Here is a 21,065-nt window from a genome sequence, read left to right as displayed (position 1 = left end):
TTGCAAGGATGGGAACGAGTTCCCGTGTGGCTCGATAAGGTTTGTCCCAGTCGATAGCAAAACCAACGCATGTTAGCATCGAGCTAGCACTTTTTTTTTTTTTGGAAAGGCAGAGCCTGGCTTTACTCATGCTGGAGTGGTTCTTGAGTCAATGTCTTTGTTGGGATTGAAAGAAAATTGCTACATTATGTAGAGGTGGCTCTCAGTGCTGCTGGAGTGACGGCCAAAATGTAATGTAGCATTGTCGGAATTAAAAACATTTTTTTTTTTTTTTTGCTGAATCAAACGACGCGTTACGTAAACATCCTCCTCAGGTGCACTGAGGAGGATGTTTCAAGGGGTCGGCACGATGATGACCCCGCCGCGTGGAGACGGGATGCAGGCATGAAGTCATTTCCTTTGCTTTGTGGCCCCGGCAGGAAGTGGCCGGTTGCTTTTTTAACTCGGCTCGTCAAGAAGGCTTTGACACTCGCTGACTGTTACAAGCCGCGCTCTGTTCCGACGCACATGAAAAGGAAGCCCGGCGGAGCAATGGTTGTCATATGAGCTCATTTAATGGAAGATGAATGAATGAGGAATATCCAGAGGACGGTGCGGGGGATTTTTGGCGACTACAAAAGAAGACGTTGTGGCCATGAGAATGACCACATTCCTGCAAAGAAAGACGGAAGATGAAGGCGTTTTATTTATATATAAATATATATATATATATATATATATATAAATATATATATATATATATATATATATATATATATAGAATTTCATGGCTGCAACACGTGCCAAAGTAGTTGGGAAAGGGCATGTTCACCACTGTGTTACATCACCTTTTCCTTTAACAACACTCAATAAACGTTTGGGAACTGAGGAAACTAATTGTTGAAGCTTTGAAAGCGGAATTCTTTCCCATTCTTGTCCGGGGTCTCCGGTGTCGTATTTTACGCTTCACACATTTTCCATGGGAGACAGGTCGGGACTGGAAAGTACCCGCACTCTTTTACTACGAAGCCTCGCTGTTGTAACACATGGCTTGGCATTGTCTTGCTGAAATAAGCAGGGGCGCCCATGAAAAAGACGGCGCTTAGATGGCAGCATATGTTGTTCCAAAGCCTGTATGTACCTTTCAGCATGAATGGTGCCTTCACAGATGTGTAAGTTACCCATGCCTTGGGCACTAATGCACCCCCATACCATCACAGTGCGTCGATAACAGTCTGGATGGTTCGCTTCCCCTTTAGTCCGGATGACACCATGTCGAATATTTCCCCCCAAAATTTGAAATGTGGACTTCTCAGACCACAGAACACTTTTCCACTTTGTATCAGTCCATCTTAAATGATCTCGGGCCCAGAGAAGCCGGCGGCGTTTCGGGGTGTTGTTGATAAATGGCTTTCGCTCTGCATAGTAGAGCTTTAACTTGCACTTACAGATGTAGCGACCAACTGTATTTAGAGACAGTGGTTTTCTGAAGTGTTCCTGAGCCCATGTGGTGATATCCTTTAGAGATTGATGTCGGTTTTTGATACAGTGCTGTCTGAGGGATCGAAGGTCACGGTCATTCAATGTTGGTTTCCGGAGTGATTTCTCCAGATTCTCTGAACCTTTTGATGATATTATGGAGCGTAGATGTTGAAATCCCTAAATTTCTTGCAATTGCACTTTGAGAAACGTTGTTCTTAAACTGTTTGACTATTTGCTCACGCAGTTGTGGACAAAGGGGTGTACCTCGCCCCATCCTTTCTTGATCATTTTTTGGGAAGCTGTTTTTATACCCAATCATGGCACCCACCTGTTCCCAATTAGCCTGCCCACCTGTGGGATGTTCCACATAAGTGTTTGATGAGCATTCCTCAACTTTGTCAGTATTTATTGCCACCTTTCCCAACTTCTTTGTCACGTGTTCTGGCATCAAATTCTAAAGTTAATGATTATTTGCCCCCAAAAAAACATTTTTTTTATCAGTTTGAACAACAAATAGCCTCCACATCCTTTTTGTTTTTCTGCATGCAGGTAGAAAATATTTTGACAACCCCGCCGTCTTAAGCAATAAAGCTGACGTCATCCATGACTTTAGTACGTCCTTCATAACAAGTCTAAAACAGATGGCTGGCACCGCTTGCAGCACAACAGTTGTGCAACTTTTTTTCACAACAATCTCGGTTAAAGGCAACTTCAGAGGTTGTTTTCGTAGATGAATTCGAGGAAAACTTTTATTCAGAACTGATGTAATCATAATCATGGCATGATAACGTAAAAATAAAGACGACTTCGGCTTGTTTTCTTTGTCTTACTTTGACCATAATCATTCTGAAAAAAAAACACAAATTAATCAATGTCCTTTATTTAACCAGGTAAAAACTACAAATTAAAATCTATTTCCCAAGAGTGACCTGGCCAGGTGGGCAGCAAAACAAAGGCCAGTCTAGTACCTGGCACTCTTTTACTACAAAGCCACGCTGTTGTAACACATGGCTTGGCATTGTCTTGCTGAAATAAGCAGGGGCGTCCATGATAATGTAGCATATGTTGCTCCGAAACCTGCATGTACCTTTCAGCATTAATGGTGCCTTCACAGATGTGTAAGTGGGCACTGATACACCCGCCTAGACCAGTCCGGATGGTTCTTTTCCTCTCAACGTCCACAGTTCCCAAAAACGATTTTAAATGTGGAGTCGTTAGACCACGGAACACTTTTTCCACTTTGCATTGGTCCATCTTAGATGAGCCCGGGCCCCAGAGAAGCCGACGGCGTTTCTGGGTGTTGTTGATAAATGGCTTTGGCTTGGCATAGTAGAGTTTTAACTTGTGACAAACTGTAGTTACTGACAGTGGTTTTCTGGGGTGTTCCTGAGCCCATGTGGTGATGTCCTTTACACACTGATGTCGGTTTTTGGTGCAGTACCGCCAGAGGGCTCAAAGTCCCAGGCATTCAATGTTGGTTTTCAGCCTTGCCGCTTACATGCAGTGATTTCTCCAGATTCATTCAACCTTTTGATGATATTACGAACCGTAGATGGTGAAACCCCTAACCTTCTTGCAATAGCTGCTTGACAAATGTTGTTCTTTAAACAATTTGCTCACAAAGAGGTGACCCTCGCCCCAAGGACAGGGCGAGGGTCATGACCTTGCTTGAGTAGTTAATGACCTTGCCTGAGTAGATATATATGTATATGTATGCACATGTATATATATATATATATACACACATATGTATGTATGTATGTATATATATATATATATATATATATATATATATATATATATATATATATATATATACACACACACACATATATTTATATATACACACATAAGTATCTATATGCACACACATATAAGTATATATATACACACATATATATATACACACATATATATGTACTGTATATATGCACATATACATACATGCATACATATATACATACAAACATATATATATACATTCATATATGCATACATTTACATACATATTATATACAGAACATATATACATCTACATATATACACACATACATACATAATATATACATATATATACATACATACATATATATACAGACATAGCTACACATATACACAAATATACATATATATATACATATATATACATACATATTTAGACATACATATATGTACACACACATATACATGTATATATACACACACATACATACATACATATACATATATATATATACATAAATAAATATGTATATATACATATAAATACATATACATTCATACATATTTACATATATATATACTTAATTACATATACATATATACATATATATACATAATTACATATATATAAATATATACACACACATACATACATATATATATATGTATATATACATAAATATGTATATATACACATACATATATATATTCATACATATTTACATATATACTTAATTACATATACACATATATAAATATATACACACATTTATATATATACGTACACACACTGTATATATATATATATATATATATACACACACACACACACACATATATATATATACATACATACAGTACATAGATACATATATATATATATATATATATGTATATATATATATATATATACATATATACACACACATATATATACACATACATCCCCTCACAAGTATAAAACTACTTTTTTAAAGTAATAATTTCTTATTTCAAGCATGTAAAAAAATGGTCTCATATTTAAAACAGATGACAGCCAAATGGACTTTGCTGTTTCATTTTCAAAGAAACAATAGAAAATACGTTCTCATGGCAGTACAGTTGTTATTAGTGAGAATATACTTATTTTAAGGTATTTTTGGGTTCGATGAGGTTAACTAATTTTACTTGGTTTTGGAAAGTCTTAAAAAGCCATTTTTTTCTAGTTCTATCGGCAGATAATTCTGCTTAGTTCAAATAAAATACCTCTAATTGTTGTATTTTTCTTCTTGTTTTTGAACACTGACTTTTTGCAATGTACTCCGTGATTGTGCGCTGCCGAACATGCTCCCCTGCATAACACGCCTTTATAAACTGAAGTACCAAATATGATTCATTAGTACCATGCTAACACAACCCTAATTCATTCATAGTTTTGATGTGACAATTTATAATGTGAATAGTCGTGAAAATAAAGAGAACGCATTGAATGAGGAGAAGGTGTCTGGCCAAACTTATGGCCTGTACTGTACGTACAGTATCTACAAACACATGTGGTCTTGGTGGGGGACACAGTTTGTGTTTTTGCACTAACAAAGCCGGGAATAAGCGGAATAAAGACAGGAAGGAAAGCCGTATAGTTTTTTTTTTTGGGTTGACACACCCTAGTCATAAACGTTGGGTGGCCCGAGGGCAGCAATTAAAGTTTTCAAAGGAAATGAGGTCATATTTGGTTGAATTGAAGGATGATGGTTCCCCAGCGTCCACCTCAAAACGTGGGAATCGTGCATGCCGTATACCCAGAATGCATCTGGGCGCCTCAACTCCCAGTTGGCTGGGAGCAGATGGAACAAGTGAGCATCCTCACATATACAACATCCTCCTTTTGGCCGTTTTAGTCACCGTGTGGTGGTGGTGGGTGGCCGTAGTGAGTAACTGAGTGGTATATTTGCAATAAAGCAGCCAAGTGTCACCTCGGGATATTTCACGGCGCCGTAATTCTCCGCCTATTGTGTGTGTAAAAATAGCCTCCTTTGGAAGTGAATACCGCTTTTTTTTTTTTTTTCCCAAGTCACCTGCAGGGACTTGCTGTGAGAACGTGGCGAGGGTTGAAGTTTTAAAACAAGTACCCTGTGTCGCAGAACGGAGCTCTTTTGAAAGAGCTGGAATGGGGGGAGAAAAAAGAGAGAGAAACAACCTTTTCCTTATACAGTAGAAATGCTGAGGTTGCAATTTCTTCATATTTGGAATTATTTTCCCCCCGTTTGGAATAAATAAACTTGGTATTAGTCAGTTCATGAATAAGTCATATTTATTTTTACTTTTCACATTTAAATATTTTCAGATTTATCTGTTGCAATTAAGTGTTTTTTTTTAATTTATTATTTCTAATTTTCAAAACCGATACAATATATATTTTTGTACCATTATAAGGTCCCGGAAGTGTTAAAAATAAGTAATATTTATTTTCACTTTTCACATTTAAATATTTTCAGATTTATCCGTTGCAATTAAGTATTTTAAAAACGTATTATTTCTCATTTTAAAAACTAATACAACATATACTAAGTGACCATTATAAAGGTCCCGGGGACCCAAAAGGGTCTCAGTCAATAAATTATTAAAAATAAGTCATATTTATATTTACTTTTCACACTTAAATATTTTCAGATTTATCTGTTGCAATTAAGTGTTTTTTTTATTTATTATTTCTAATTTTCAAAACCGATACAATATATATTTTTGTACCGTTATAAGGTCCCGGAAGTATTAAAAATAAGTAAGATTTATTTTCACTTTTAACATTTAAATATTTCCAGATTTATTTGTTGCCATTAAGTTTTTTATTTATTTATTATTTCTAATTTTCAAAACCAATACAACATGTATTTTGTGACCATTAAGGGTCTTGGGGACCCAAAAGGGTCTCAGTCATTAAAGTGTTGAAAATAAGTCATATTTATTTTTACTTTTCACTCTTAAATATCTTCAGATTTATCTGTTGCAATTAAGTATTTTAAAAACGTATTATTTCTCATTTTAAAAACCAATACAACATATATTTAGTGACCATTATAAAGGTCCCGGGGACCCAAAAGGGTCTCAGTCAATAAATTATTAAAAATAAGTCATATTTATTTTCACTTTTCACATTTAAATATTTTCAGATTTATCTGTTGCCATTAAGTATTTTTTTAAATTATTATTTCTCAGTTTCAAAACCAATATAACATGTATTTTGTGACCATTAAAGGTCCCAGGGACCCAAAAGGGTCTCAGTCATTAAACTGTTAAAAATAAGTCATATTTATTTTTACTTTTCACATTTAAATATTTTCAGATCTATCTGTTGCCATTAAGTTTTTTATTTATTTATTATTTCTAATTTTCAAAACCAATATAACATGTATTTTGTGACCATTAAGGGTCTCGGGGACCCAAAAAGGTCTCAGTCATTAAAGTGTTGAAAATAAGTCATATTTATTTTTACTTTTCACACTTAAATATTTCCAGATTTATCTGTTGCAATTAAGCATTCTTTTTATTTATTATGTCTAATTTTCAAAACCGATACAATATATATTTTTGTACCATTATAAGGTCCCGGAAGTATTAAAAATAAGTAATATTTATCTTTACTTTTCACTCTTAAATATCTTCAGATTTATCTGTTGCAATTAAGTATTTTAAAAACGTATTATTTCTCATTTTAAAAACTAATACAACATATACTAAGTGACCATTATAAAGGTCCCGGGGACCCAAAAGGGTCTCAGTCAATAAATCATTAAAAATAAGTCATATTTACATTTACTTTTCACACTTAAATATTTTCAGATTTATCTGTTGCAATTAAGTATTCTTTTTATTTATTATTTTTAATTTTCAAAACTGATACAATATATATTTTTGTACCATTATAAGGTCCCGGAAGTATTAAAAATAAGTAATTTTTTTTTTCACTTTTCACATTTAAATATTTTCAGATTCATCTGTTGCCATTAAGTATTATTTTTATTTATTATTTCTCATTTTCAAAACCAATACAACATTTATTTTGTGACCATTAAAGGTCCCGGGGACCCAAAAGGGTCTTAGTCATTAAATTGTTAAAAATAAGTCATATTTATTTTTACTTTTCACATTTAAATATTTTCAGATTCATTTGTTGTCATTAAGTATTATTTTTATTTATTATTTCTAATTTTCAAAACCGATACAATATGTATTTTTTTACCATTATAAGGTCCCGGAAGTATTAAAAATGAGTAATGTTTTTTTTCACTTTTCACATTTAAATATTTTCAGATTTATCTGTTGCCATTAAGTTTTTTATTTATTTATTATTTCTAATTTTCAAAACCAATATAACATGTATTTTGTGACCATTAAGGGGTCTTGGGGACCCAAAAGGGTCTCAGTCATTAAAGTGTTGAAAATAAGTCATATTTATTTTTACTTTTCACATTTAAATATTTTCAGATTTATCTGTTGCCATTTAGTTTTTTATTTATTTATTATTTCTAATTTTCAAAACCAATATAACATGTATTTTGCGACCATTAAGGGTCTCGGGGACCCAAAAGGGTCTCAGTCATCAAAGTGTTAAAAATAAGTCATATTAATTTTTTACTTTTCACTCTTAAATATCTTCAGATTTATCTGCTGCCATTAAGTATTCTTTTTATTTATTATTTCAAATTTTCAAAACCAATACAACATATATTTTGTGACCATTGAAGGTCCTGGGGACCCAAAAGGGTCTCAGTCATTAAATGGTTAAAAATAAGTCATATTCATTTTTACTTTTCACACTTAAATATATTCAGATTTATCTGTTGCCATTAAGTTTTTTATTTATTTATTATTTCTCAGTTTCAAAACCAATATGATGTATTTTGTGACCATTAAAGGTCCCGGGGACCCAAAAGGGTCTCAGTCATTAAAGTGTTAAAAATAAGTCATATTTATTTTTACTTTTCACATTTAAATATTTTCAGATTTATCTGTTGCAATTAAGTGTTTTTTTTAATTTATTATTTCTAATTTTCAAAACCGATACAATATATATTTTTGTACCATTATAAGGTCCCGGAAGTATTAAAAATAAGTAATGTGTATTTTCACTTTTCACATTTAAATATTTTCAGATTCATCTGTTGCCATTAAGTATTCTTTTTATTTATTATTTCTCATTTTCAAAACCAATACGACATATATTTTGTGACCACTAAAGGTCCCGGGGACCCAAAAGGGTCTCAGTCATTAAATTGTTGAAAATAAGTCATATTTATTTTTACTTTTCACACTTAAATATTTTCGGATTTATCTGTTGCTATTAAGTGTTTTTTTAATTTATTATTTCTAATTTTCAAAACCGATACAATATATATTTTTGTACCATTATAAGGTCCCGGAAGTATTAAAAATAAGTCATATTTATTTTCACTTTTCACATTTAAATATTTTCAGATTTATCTGTTGCCATTAAGTTTTTTATTTATTTATTATTTCTAATTTTCAAAACCAATATAACATGTATTTTGTGACCATTAAGCGTCTTGGGGACCCAAAAGGGTCTCAGTCATTAAAGTGTTGAAAATAAGTCATATTTATTTTTACTTTTCACACTTAAATATTTTCAGATTTATCTGTTGCAATTAAGTGTTTTTTTTTATTTATTATTTGTAATTTTCAAAACCAATACAATGTATATTTTTGTACCATTATAAGGTCCCGGAAGTATTAAAAATAAGTAATATTTTTTTTCACTTTTCACATTTAAATATTTTCTGATTTATCTGTTGCCATTAAGTTTTTTATTTATTTATTATTTCTCAGTTTCAAAACCAATATGATGTATTTTGTGACCATTTAAAGTCCCGGGGACCCAAAAGGGTCTCAGTCATTAAAGTGTTAAAAATAAGTCATATTTATTTTTACTTTTCACATTTAAATATTTTCAGATTTATCTGTTGCCATTAAGTATTTTTTATTTATTTATTATTTCTAATTTTCAAAACCAATACAATATATATTTTTGTACCATTATAAGGTCCCGGAAGTATTAAAAATAAGTAATATTTTTTTTCACTTTTCACATTTAAATATTTTCAGATTTATCTTTTGCCATTAAGTTTTTTATTTATTTATTATTTCTCAGTTTCAAAACCAATATAACATGTATTTTGCGACCATTAAGCGTCTTGGGGACCCAAAAGGGTCTCAGTCATCAAAGTGTTAAAAATAAGTCATATTAATTTTTACTTTTCACTCTTAAATATTTTCAGATTTATCTGTTGCAATTAAGTATTTTAAAAGTGTATTATTTCTCATTTTAAAAAACAATACAACATATACTTAATGACAATTATAAAGGTCCCGGGGACCCAAAAGGGTCTCAGTCAGTACAGTGTTAAAAATAAGTCATATTTATTTTTACTTTTCACACTTAAATATTTTCAGATTTATCTGCTGCCATTAAGTATTCTTTTTATTTATTATTTCTAATTTTCAAAACCAATACAACATATATTTTGTGACCATTGAAGGTCCTGGGGACCCAGAAGGGTCTCAGTCTTTAAATGTTAAAAATAAGTCATATTTATTTATTTTTACTTTTCACATTTAAATACTTTCAGATTTATCTGTTGCCATTAAGTTTTTTATTTATTTATTATTTCTCAGTTTCAAAACCAATATAACATGTATTTTGTGACCATTAGAAGTCCTGGCGACCCAAAAGGGTCACAGTCATTAAATTGTTAAAAATAAGTCATATTTATTTTTACTTTTCATATTTAAATACTTTCAGATTTATCTGTTGCCATTAAGTTTTTTATTTATTCATTATTTCTAATTTTCAAAAACAATATAACATGTATCTTGCGACCATTAAAGGTCCCGGGGACCCAAAAGGGTCTCAGTCAATAAATTGTTAAAAATAAGTCATATTTATTTTTACTTTTCACATTTAAATACTTTCAGATTTATCTGTCGCCATTAAGTTTTTTATTTATTTATTATTTCTCAGTTTCAAAACCAATATAACATGTATTTTGTGACCATTAAAGGTCCCGGGGACCCAAAAGGGTCTCAGTCATTACAGTGTTAAAAATAAGTCATATTTATTTTTAATTTTCACACTTAAATATTTTCAGATTCCTCTGTTGCCATCAAGTATTCTTTTTATTTATTATTTCTCATTTTCAAAACCAATACAACATATATTTTGTGACCATTAAAAGTCCCGGGGACCCAAAAGGGTCTCAGTCATTAAATTGTTGAAAATATGTCATATTTATTTTTACATTTCACATTTAATATCTTCAGATTTATCTGTTGCCATTAAGTATTGTTTTATTTAGAATTTCTCATTTTCAAAAACCAATACAACATATATTTTGTGACCATTTAAAGTCCCCGGGACCCAAAAGGGTCTCAGTCATTAAAGTGTTAAAAACAGTAATATTTATTTTTACTTTTCACATTTAAATATCTTCAGATTTATTTGTTGCCATTAAGTATTGTTTTTAGATTTTCTCATTTTCATAAACCAATAAAACATATATTTTGTGACCATTAAAGGTCCCGGGGACCCAAAAGGGTCTCAGTCATTAAATTGTTAAAAATAAGTCATATATATATATATTAGAGAGAGTCATGTACATATGCCGCACCCGCTAAATTTTAGTCGTAAAAAATAAAGTTTTTCATATATTATCCGCACCAGACTACAAGCTGCATATATATATATATATATATATATATATATATATATATATATATATATATATATATATAATCTAAAATAGATATTTAAACAAAAAGATTTTGAAAATTTTTATTCAAATGTTTTGTTTCCAAACGGTGGGTGTGACAAGACAGTAAAACGGCTGATCAAACAAAACAGAATTCATGGTCATGGACCCACGAGCTGCGGAAGCTAGCTCTCCAATCAACTAAACAGACTCAATAACTCCAAGGTGACGTTTTGGCAAATTTGCTGAGGAACTCATTTTTTTTTAGCGCAATAACAACTACATTATATATATATATACTTGCAGAGTTTATATAAAACATTAAATATTACATATTGCTATGAAGGTGTGTATATTGTACATGTTACATATTGTTATGAAAGTGTCTATTACTAAATTATATATATATTGCACTGTGTATATTGTACATATTACATATTGTTATGAAGGTGTCTATTACGAAATTATATATATATTCTTGCAGTGTGTATATTGTACATATTACATATTTTTATGAAGGTGTCTGTTTCTAAATTATATATTAATTCTTGCAGTGTGTATATTGTAAATATTAGATATTGTTATGAAAGTGTCAATTACTAAATTATATATATATATTCTTGCAGTGTTTATATTGTACATATTACATGTTGTTATGAAGGTTTCTGTTTCTACATTATATATACATATATTCTTGCAGTGTGTGTATAGTACATATTACATATTGTTATGAAGGTGTCTATTACTACATTATATATATATATATATATATACTCGGCCCCGGGCCCTTCTGTAGTGGAAAAGGTTGTGAACCGCTGATGTAGACCACAGTGAAGTGTTTTAAAAAGGGGATTTTTTTTACTTTTATTTTTCAAATAAGCTTGCAAGATTTGCTGACGTCTCGGATGATGTCATGCTTGACAAGTAGTTTCCCGCCAAATTGTGGTTGAAATGAGAATTCTTCAGCCCAAGTCTGCAACGGACTAAATGGGTACCATTTTTTTTTTTTTTTTTAGATGTTTTATGTGTTTTTAACTACTCTTGCATCCTTTTAAACTCTGTAGCACTTTGAGATTGTCAAATGTAAAGTGCTTTATAAATTAAATCTATTATTATTATCATTATTATTACCAAGTTCAGGAGTGTTCTAGGCAATGACTAGGGGTGTAAACAGGAAGCGGTATTATCGATAACCACGGTAAAACGGTTGGTACGACCGTTTTTAAATGAAAATGATCGAAAAACCGTGATTGATAGCCACACCTGGAAAAAGTTATTTTAAATTTCAACCTCCATGTCACCCTGACACAGTCCAAGAGTGAGATTAGTCCAGGGTTCTGCAACCCAAAATGTTGAAAGAGCCAAAAAAAACTAACAAAATTCTGTCTGAAGCGGCAAAAATTAAGTCTTATATAAGTGTTTTAATGAAAGCAACACATGATGTAAGTGTCTATATTAGCCTACTATCAAAATTACTTTAAAATACTTATATAAGTGTTATGATGAAGGCAACACACGATGTAAGTGTCTATATTAGCCTACTATCAAAATGACTTTAAAAGTCTGGTTAATGAAGGCAACACATGATTTAAGTGTCTATATTAGCCTACTATCAAAATTACTTTAAAATACTTATATAAGTGTTATGATGAAGGCAACACACGATGTAAGTGTCTATATTAGCCTACTATCAAAATTACTTTAAAAGTCTGGTTAATGAAGGCAACACATGAAGTAATTTTCTTTATTAGATATAATAGCCTACTATCAAAATGACTTTAAAAGGCTTATATAAGTGTTATAACAAAGGCAACACATGACGTAAGTGTCTATATTAGCCTACTATCAAAATGACTTTAAAATACTTATATAAGTGTTTTAATGAAGGCAACACACGATGTGTCTATATTAGCCTACTATCAAAATGACTTTAAAAGTATTGTGTTATAATGAAGGCAACACATGACGTAAGTGTCTATATTAGCCTACTATCAAAATGACTTTAAAAGTCTTATATAATTGTTATAATGAAGGCAACACATGATGGAAGTGTCTATTTTAGCTGTGTTAGCCTACTATCAAAGTGATTTTAAAGTACTTATTTAAGTGTTATAATGAAGGCAAAACGTGATGTTTCTATTTTAGCTGTATTAGCCTACTATCAAAACGATTTTAAAGTACTTATACAAGTGTTATAATGAAGGCAACACATGATGGAAGTGTATATATTAGCCTACTATCAAAATGACTTTAAAAGCCTTATATTAGTGTTATGATGAAGGCAACACATGATGTAAGTGTCTGTATTAGCCTACTATCAAAATGACTTTAAAAGTCGTATATAAGTGTTATAATGAAGGCAACACATGATGGAAGTGTCTATTTTAGCTGTGTTAGCCTACTATCAAAGTGATTTTAAAGTACTTATTTAAGTGTTATAATGAAGGCAAAACGTGATGGAAGTGTATATATTAGCCTACTATCAAAATGACTTTAAAAGCCTTATATAAGTGTTATAATGAAGGCAACACATGATGGAAGTGTCTATTTTAGCTGTGTTAGCCTACAATCAAAGTGATTTTAAAGTACTTATTTAAGTGTTATAATGAAGGCAAAACGTGATGTTTCTATTTTAGCTGTATTAGCTTACTATCAAAACGATTTTAAAGTACTTATATAAGTGTTATAATGAAGGCAACACATGACGTAAGTGTCTATATTAGCCTACTATCAAAATGACTTTAAAAGTCTTATATAAGTGTTATAATGAAGACAACATATGAAGTGTCTATATTAGCCTACTATCAAAATTACTTTAAAAGTCTTATATAAGTGCTATAATGAAGACAACACATGATGTAAGTGTCTATGTTAGCAATATTAGCCTACTATCAAAATGAATTTAAAAGTCTTATGTTAGAATGAAGACAACACATGATGTGTCTATATTAGCCTACTATCAAAATGACTTTAAAAGTCTTATATAAGTGTTATAATTAATGCAACACATGACGTAAGTGTCTATATTAGCTATATTAGCCTACTATCAAAATTACTTTAAAAGTCTTATGTGTTAGAATGAAGGCAACAGATGATGTAAGTGCCTATATTAGCCTACTATCAAAATGACTTTAAAAGTCTTATATAAGTGTTATGAAGGCAACACATTATGAAAGTGTCTATATTAGCCTACTATCAAAATTGCTTTAAAAGTCTTATATAAGTGTTATGAAGGCAACACATTATGAAAGTTTCTATATTAGCGATATTAGCCTCCTATCAAAAATTACTTTAAAAGTCTTATATAAGTATTATAAGGAAGGCAACACATGATGGAAATGTCTATATTAGATATAATAGCCTACTAATAAAATTACTTTAAGTCTTATATAAGCCCTTTGAGACACTAGTGATTTAGGCTATATAAGTAAACATTGATTGATTGATTGATTGATTGATTGATAAGTGTTATAATGAAGGCAACGAATGATGTGTCTATATTAGCCTACTATCAAAATTATTTAAAAGTCTTATATAAGTGTTATAATTAATGCAACACATGATGTAAGTTTCTACATTAGATATAATAGCCTACTATCAAAATGACTTTAAAGGCCTTATATAAGTGTTATATTGAAGGCAACACATGAAGTAAGTGTCTATATTAGCCTATCGAAATCACTTTAAAATACTTACATAAGTGTTATAATGAAGACAACATTTGAAGTGTCTATATTAGCCTACTATCAAAATGACTTTAAAAGTCTTATATAAGTGTTATAATGAAGACAACACATGAAGTGTCTATATTAGCCTACCATCGAAATCACCTTAAAATACTTACATAAGTGTTATAATGAAGACAACATTTGAAGTGTCTATATTAGCCTACTATCAAAATGACTTTAAAAGTCTTAAGTGTTATAATGAAGACAACACATAATGTAAGTGTCTAAATTAGCTATATTAGCCTACTATCAAAATGACTTTAAAAGCCTTATATAAGTGTTAGAATTAAGGCAACACATGATGTAAGTGTCTGTTAGACTACTATCAAAATGACTTTAAAAGTCGTATATAAGTGTTATAATTAAAACACATGATGTAAGTGCCTATGTTAGCAATATTAGCCTACTATCAAAATGACTTTAAAAGTCTTATATAAGTGTTTTAATGAAGGCAACACATGACGTAAGTGTCTATATTAGCCTACTATCAAAATAACTTCAAAAGCCTAATATAGTCAGATCTGGCCGACTAAAACCTCCATGCCGCATAGCGAGCCGTGGTCGTCAGCACACCCACGGGGCGCCAAGCGTGTGTTTTGAGAGGAGAGACAGTCCAGTAAGCGTGTCCCTCCATCATGCAGCAGATGGGCCCTGACAGGCTCTGGGGTGTGGTCCCAAGTCCCTGGGATTTCCAGGCTGGAAGGCCTTAAGAGGGGCCCAAAGGGGGATGGAGGGATGGGACGGAGACTTTGAGGTTTTGGAGGCGGCGGGGGAAGAATTCCCTTCTAGATTACTGAGTGAGTGACACTGGAGCATCTGCTGAGGTTTGTGCCGCCTGGGACACTCCCTTTTCGGGTGAGGCTTTCCAAAAACTTGGTCATCCCAGGCTGAAGATAAATATAAAGACCTTGGTCATGGATTTAAGTTTGTCTGATGTGAAATAGGCATTAAAAATGTCATATGGTTTCTGTCAGAGTTAGTTTGTGACGAACCCTAAGATGCAGAGGAGGAGGGAGACATTTTGCAGGAAAACATGATTTAATTTAAAACACTAAGACAAAAAACAAACAAAGGGTACAAACAAAAAGCGCGCACGTGGGCGGAGAACAAACAAAAAGAGGTAGCATGGAAACTATCAAAAACAAAAGGCTTAGCATGGAGGCTAGTATAAACAGAACAGGGAACAGAAGTCGTTACGTGTTGTACAAAAACAAAATAGGAAGCAGGGAACCAAAAAACAGTAAGCTAAAAACATCTAACAAATTATAGCTTACCGCTACGCTGCTACCACACAACACGACACGACAGAGGCGACAATACAATACAGAAGCGACATGCAATACGTGACAATAATCCAGCACTGACTGGAGGAACAAAGCAGGTACAAATAGGAGCAGGCTGATTGACACCAGGTGTGGCCAGGTGCCAATCAGCCGCAGCTGAGGGGAAAAAAACAGGAAACAGACAAAATAAGAGCGCTTGACAGGAAGTTAAGACGGGAAAAACTAAACACACACAGAGGAAAAACTAAAACACAAACTCTCAGTGGGAAGCCGGACAGTTTCACTTCTTTTTAGTAAATTGGTGGAAAGGCACACATATTTTAGTTTGTTATACTAATATGTGTAAAAAAAAATAACATAATAATACCTTATTTTCCGGACTATAGAGCGTCATGTTTATAAACCTCAACCGCAAAATTTTAGATGAAAAAAAATGTATTAGTCGCACCAGACTATAAGCCGCATGGATATAATAGAATATAAAACATTTATCTAAACAGAAATATTTTGTAAATGTTTTTTTAAAAGTAAGTCGTATTTATTTATTTTCACTTTGAGTATTTAATTAATTATTTCTCATTTTCATAAACTATTACAACATATTTTTTGTGACCATTGAAGGTCCCAGGGACCCAAAAGGGGCCCAGTCATTTAAGTGTTAAAAATAAGTCTTTATTTTTTACTTTTAGCACTTAAATACCTTCAGATTTATTTGTTGCCATTATGTCATTTTTTTAAATATTTTTTTTCTCATATTCAAAACATTTTGTGACCATTAAGAGGTCCAGAGGACCCATAAGGGTCTCAGTCATTAAAGTGCTAAAAATAAGTCTTATTTATTTTTACTTTTCACACTTAAATATCTTCAGATTTATCTGTTGCCAATAAGTATTTTTTATTTATTATTTCTCATGTTCAAAACTAATACAACATATATTTTGTGACCATTGAAGGTCCCAGGGACCCAAAAGGGTCTCAGTCATTTAAGTGTTAAAAATAAGTCATATTTGTTTATTTTTTAGAGGAAAATTTTATACAAAAAAAAAAAATGTTTTCCATTTATTAGCTGCACCAGACTGTAAGCTGCATACAATATAAAAGTTATTTAAACAGAAAGATTTTGTAAATGTTTTTCAAAATAAGTAATTTTTATTTATTTTTACTTTTCACACTTAAATATCTTCAGATTTATCCTTTGCCATTCAGTAGTTTTTATTTATTTATTATTTCTCATTTTCAAAACCAATACAACATATATTTTGTGACCATTAAAGGTCCCGGGCACCCAAATGGGTCTCAGTCATTAAAGTGTTAAAAATAGGTCTTTTTATTTTTAAGTGTCATAAATACATTTTAAAAAGTCTGTTTTCTCAGTACCTGTATTATGATTTCCTATCAAATGAATAAATAAATATATTTTGTAAAAAGTGGTAAAATCCACATTTTTTTTACACTGTATGTTTAAAAAAGTGTAAAATAATCAAATTCATGAATTCTTTATTGTTAGAAATGGCCCTCTAATGGCAGCCAGGACTGTGGTTTGGGAGGGGGACGAAAAATACAAAATTAAAAAAATATATAAGGATAAAAATCTGGCAATTAAGCTGCCATTTTCCCCCTAAAAAACAGTAGTAAGATAGTATTTTTTGTAGTGTTTATTTTATTCTTTTGTAATTTCTTTAGAATTTTTTATTTTGTAATTTTAATAAAAAATAAAAAAAATATATAAATATAAATATTAAAATCTGGCAACTAAGCTGCCACCCCCCCCCTAAAAAACAATAGTAAAATTGTATTTTTGTAATGTTTATTTTATTTTTTTTTAATTTCTTAGAATCTTTTTTATTTTTTATTTTGTAAATTTTTTTGGTGGGGGAGACAAAAAATACAAAATTCTGGCAACCAACCTGCCATTTTTTTCTGGAAAAAACAGTAATACAATTTTAGTTTTTGTAATGTTTATTTTATTTATTTTTAATTTTTTTCCAAAAAATGTAAAAATTTTAATTTTGGAATGTTTTTTTTGGGAGTGTGGACAAAAAATTGAAAATTCCAAAAATATATAAATATAAAAATCTGACAACTAAGGTGCCATCTTTCTCCATAACAAACAGTAGTAAAATTTAATTTTTGTAATGTTTTTTAATTGTAATTTTTTTCAAAAACTTTTATTTTTAATTTTGTAATTTTTTGTAATTTTAACTTTTTTTAATACAAAACTCAAAAAAAATAAAATACAAATATAAAAATCTGCCTTTTTGCCGTGAAAAACTGTGGTAAAATTGTATTTTTGTAATGTATTTATTTTTTTTGCAATTTTTTTCTATTTTTTTTCTATTTTGTAATGGTTTTGTATTTTTTTTAATACAAAATTAAAAAATATATAAATATAAAAATCTGGCAACCAAGCTGCCATTTTTTACCGGAAAAAAAACAGTAGTAAAATTGTATTTTTTGGAAAGTTTATTTTATTTTTTTAGTAATTTTTTAGTAATTAAAAATATATATAAATAATATATAAAAATCTGACTACTGAGCTGCCTTTTTCCCCCTAAAAACAGTGCTAATTGTTGTTTTGTAATATTATTTATCTATTTTCTATTGTTTTGGAGGGGAGGGGCAAAAAAACCCCGACACCATATATTTTACAGTAAAAGTCTGGAGACCGAGCTGCCAGTTTTTTCCGTAAAAAACAGTGGAAACCTTTTTTTTTTGGTGTTTTGTTTTTGTTTTGTTTGTCATTTTTTAATTTAAAAAAAAAATGTATATATAAAAAAAAGGGGGCAGGGTACAAAAAAAAGTGTGATTTCCCTATCAAATGAATAGATAAATATTTTTAAAAACTGTTAAAATACTCATATTTGTGTTTACACTGTACATAAAAAAACAAATAAAATGTATTTATTATTTAGTGTTACATTCGGCCCTCTACTGCGGTGTGGCCCTCAATGAAATAAGTGTTGTATTAAAAAAAACAAAAAAAAACGGTTCTCATTGAATTGAATTATATTTATATAGCGCTTTTCTCTAGTGACATCCTGGTTCTCTCCGTAAGCGACACAATCCTGAAGAGACTGATCCTCCTCCCGTGTTCTACGAGGTGGTGCGGTGTGACTTCTAAAACCGCGCAGGATATCAAAGTGACTTTGCCTTTTCCCTGCGCCCACAAAGCCTCGCTGTCATTTTCCCCTCTTTTTTGTCTGCGAGGCAAAGAAAGGTGGCGAGCAAAGCCGCTGGCGGGGGTCCAGGTGTCGAGCCAGCGCCGCGGTCAAATGTTTTGGTTTTTTTTTTTTTTTGCACGGGGAGGGAATGTCAGGTCAAGTTCAACCCGAAGAACCCGGTGACCAAAGCGAATTATTTGTTGCAAAGAATTTCCCGGGTCAGAAACCTGAGTGGCTGTTGTTATTGTAGCCTGAGTTGCAGTAAGTTATGCTCCCTCTGGCTGACTGTTGATGGTTGAACGGATTTTGGACTGAGTCACAGACCGAAGACGCGCGTGATGTTCAATCATTAGAAAGAGGGAGGAAAAAAAAAAAAAAAGGGGCTTATTTTATTTTATTGTATTTTTGTAATGTTTTTTAATTGTAATTTTTTTCAAAAAAATTTGTATTTTTAATTTTGTAATTTTTTGTAATTTTAACTTTTTTAATACAAAACTCATAAAATATATAAATATAAATATAAAAATCTGGCAACTAAGCTGCCATTTTTTGTGAAAAACTGAAGTAAAATTGTATTTTTGTAATGTATTTTTTTTGTATTTTTTTTTATTTATTTATTTTTAAATTTTGTAATGGTTTTGTATTTTTTTTAAATACAAAATTAAAAAATATATAAATATAAAAACCTGGCAACCAAGCTGCCATTTTTTTTCTGGAAAAAACAGTAATACAATTTTATTTTGTGTAATGTTTTTTATTTTAAAGTTTTTTCCCCCAAATTTTCAATTTTCAATTTTGTACTTTTTTTTTTTGGGAGGGGGGACAAAAAATAGAAAATTCCAAAAATGTATAAATATAAAAATTTGGCAACTAAGCTGCCATCTTTTTCCATAACAAACAGTAGTAAAATTGTATTTTTGTAACGTCTTTTAATTGTAATTTTTTTCCCAAAAAATTGTATTTTTAATTTTGTAATTTTTTGGAATGTTTACTTCTTTAATACAAAACTCAAAAAATATATGAATATAAATATAAAAATCTGGGAACTAAGCTGCCATTTTTTCCGTGAAAAACTAGTAAAATTGTATTTTTGTAATGTATTTATTTTTTTGTTGTTATTTTTTTCTATTTTTTTTCTATTTTGTAATGGTTTTGTATTTTTTTTAATACAAAATTAAAAAAAATATAAATATAAAAATCTGGCAACCAAGCTGCCATTTTTTACCGGAAAAAAAACAGTAGTAAAATTGCATTTTTGGGAAAGTTGAACGGCTTTTGGACTGAGTCACAGACCGAAGACGCACGTGATGTTCAATCATTAGAAAGAGGGAGGAAAAAAAAAAAAAGGGGCTTATTTTATTTTATTGAATTTTTGTAATGTTTTTTAATTGTAATTTTTTTCCCAAAAATTTGTATTTTTAATTTTGTAATTTTTTGTAATTTTAAATTTTTTAATACAAAACTCATAAAATATATAAATATAAATATAAAAATCTGGCAACTAAGCTGCCATTTTTTTGTGAAAAACTGAAGTAAAATTGTATTTTTGTAATGTATTTTTTTTGTTTTATTTTATTATTATTTTTTTTTTAAATTTTGTAATGGTTTTGTACTTTTTTTAAATACAAAATTAAAAAATATATAAATATAAAAACCTGGCAACCAAGCTGCCATTTGTTTTCTGGAAAAAACAGTAATACAATTTTATTTTGTGTAATGTTTTTTATTTTAAAGTTTTTTCCCAAAAATTTTAAATTTTCAATTTTGTACTTTTTTTGGGGGGAGGGGGGACAAAAAATAGAAAATTCCAAAAATTTTGAAATATAAAAATTTGGCAACTAAGCTGCCATCTTTTTCCATAACAAACAGTAGTAAAATTGTATTTTTGTAATGTCTTTTAATTGTAATTTTTTTCAAAAAAAATTTTATTTTTAATTTTGTAATTTTTTGGAATTTTTACTTCTTTAATAC

The 21,065-nt window shown here is 30.5% G+C and overlaps 1 protein-coding gene across 1 annotated transcript in view; it reads left to right on the top strand.

Annotated features, from left to right (window-relative positions):
• mmp14b (matrix metallopeptidase 14b (membrane-inserted)) overlaps positions 1–21,065 on the top strand; it is a 62,676-nt gene that overhangs the window by 11,264 nt on the left and 30,347 nt on the right. The window lies entirely within an intron of this gene.

This window comes from Nerophis ophidion, linkage group LG28 (assembly GCF_033978795.1).
Source record: "Nerophis ophidion isolate RoL-2023_Sa linkage group LG28, RoL_Noph_v1.0, whole genome shotgun sequence".
NCBI lineage: Eukaryota > Metazoa > Chordata > Actinopteri > Syngnathiformes > Syngnathidae > Nerophis > Nerophis ophidion.
Note: the sequence above shows the minus strand (reverse complement) of the source record. Positions and strands in the feature narration are given on the sequence as shown.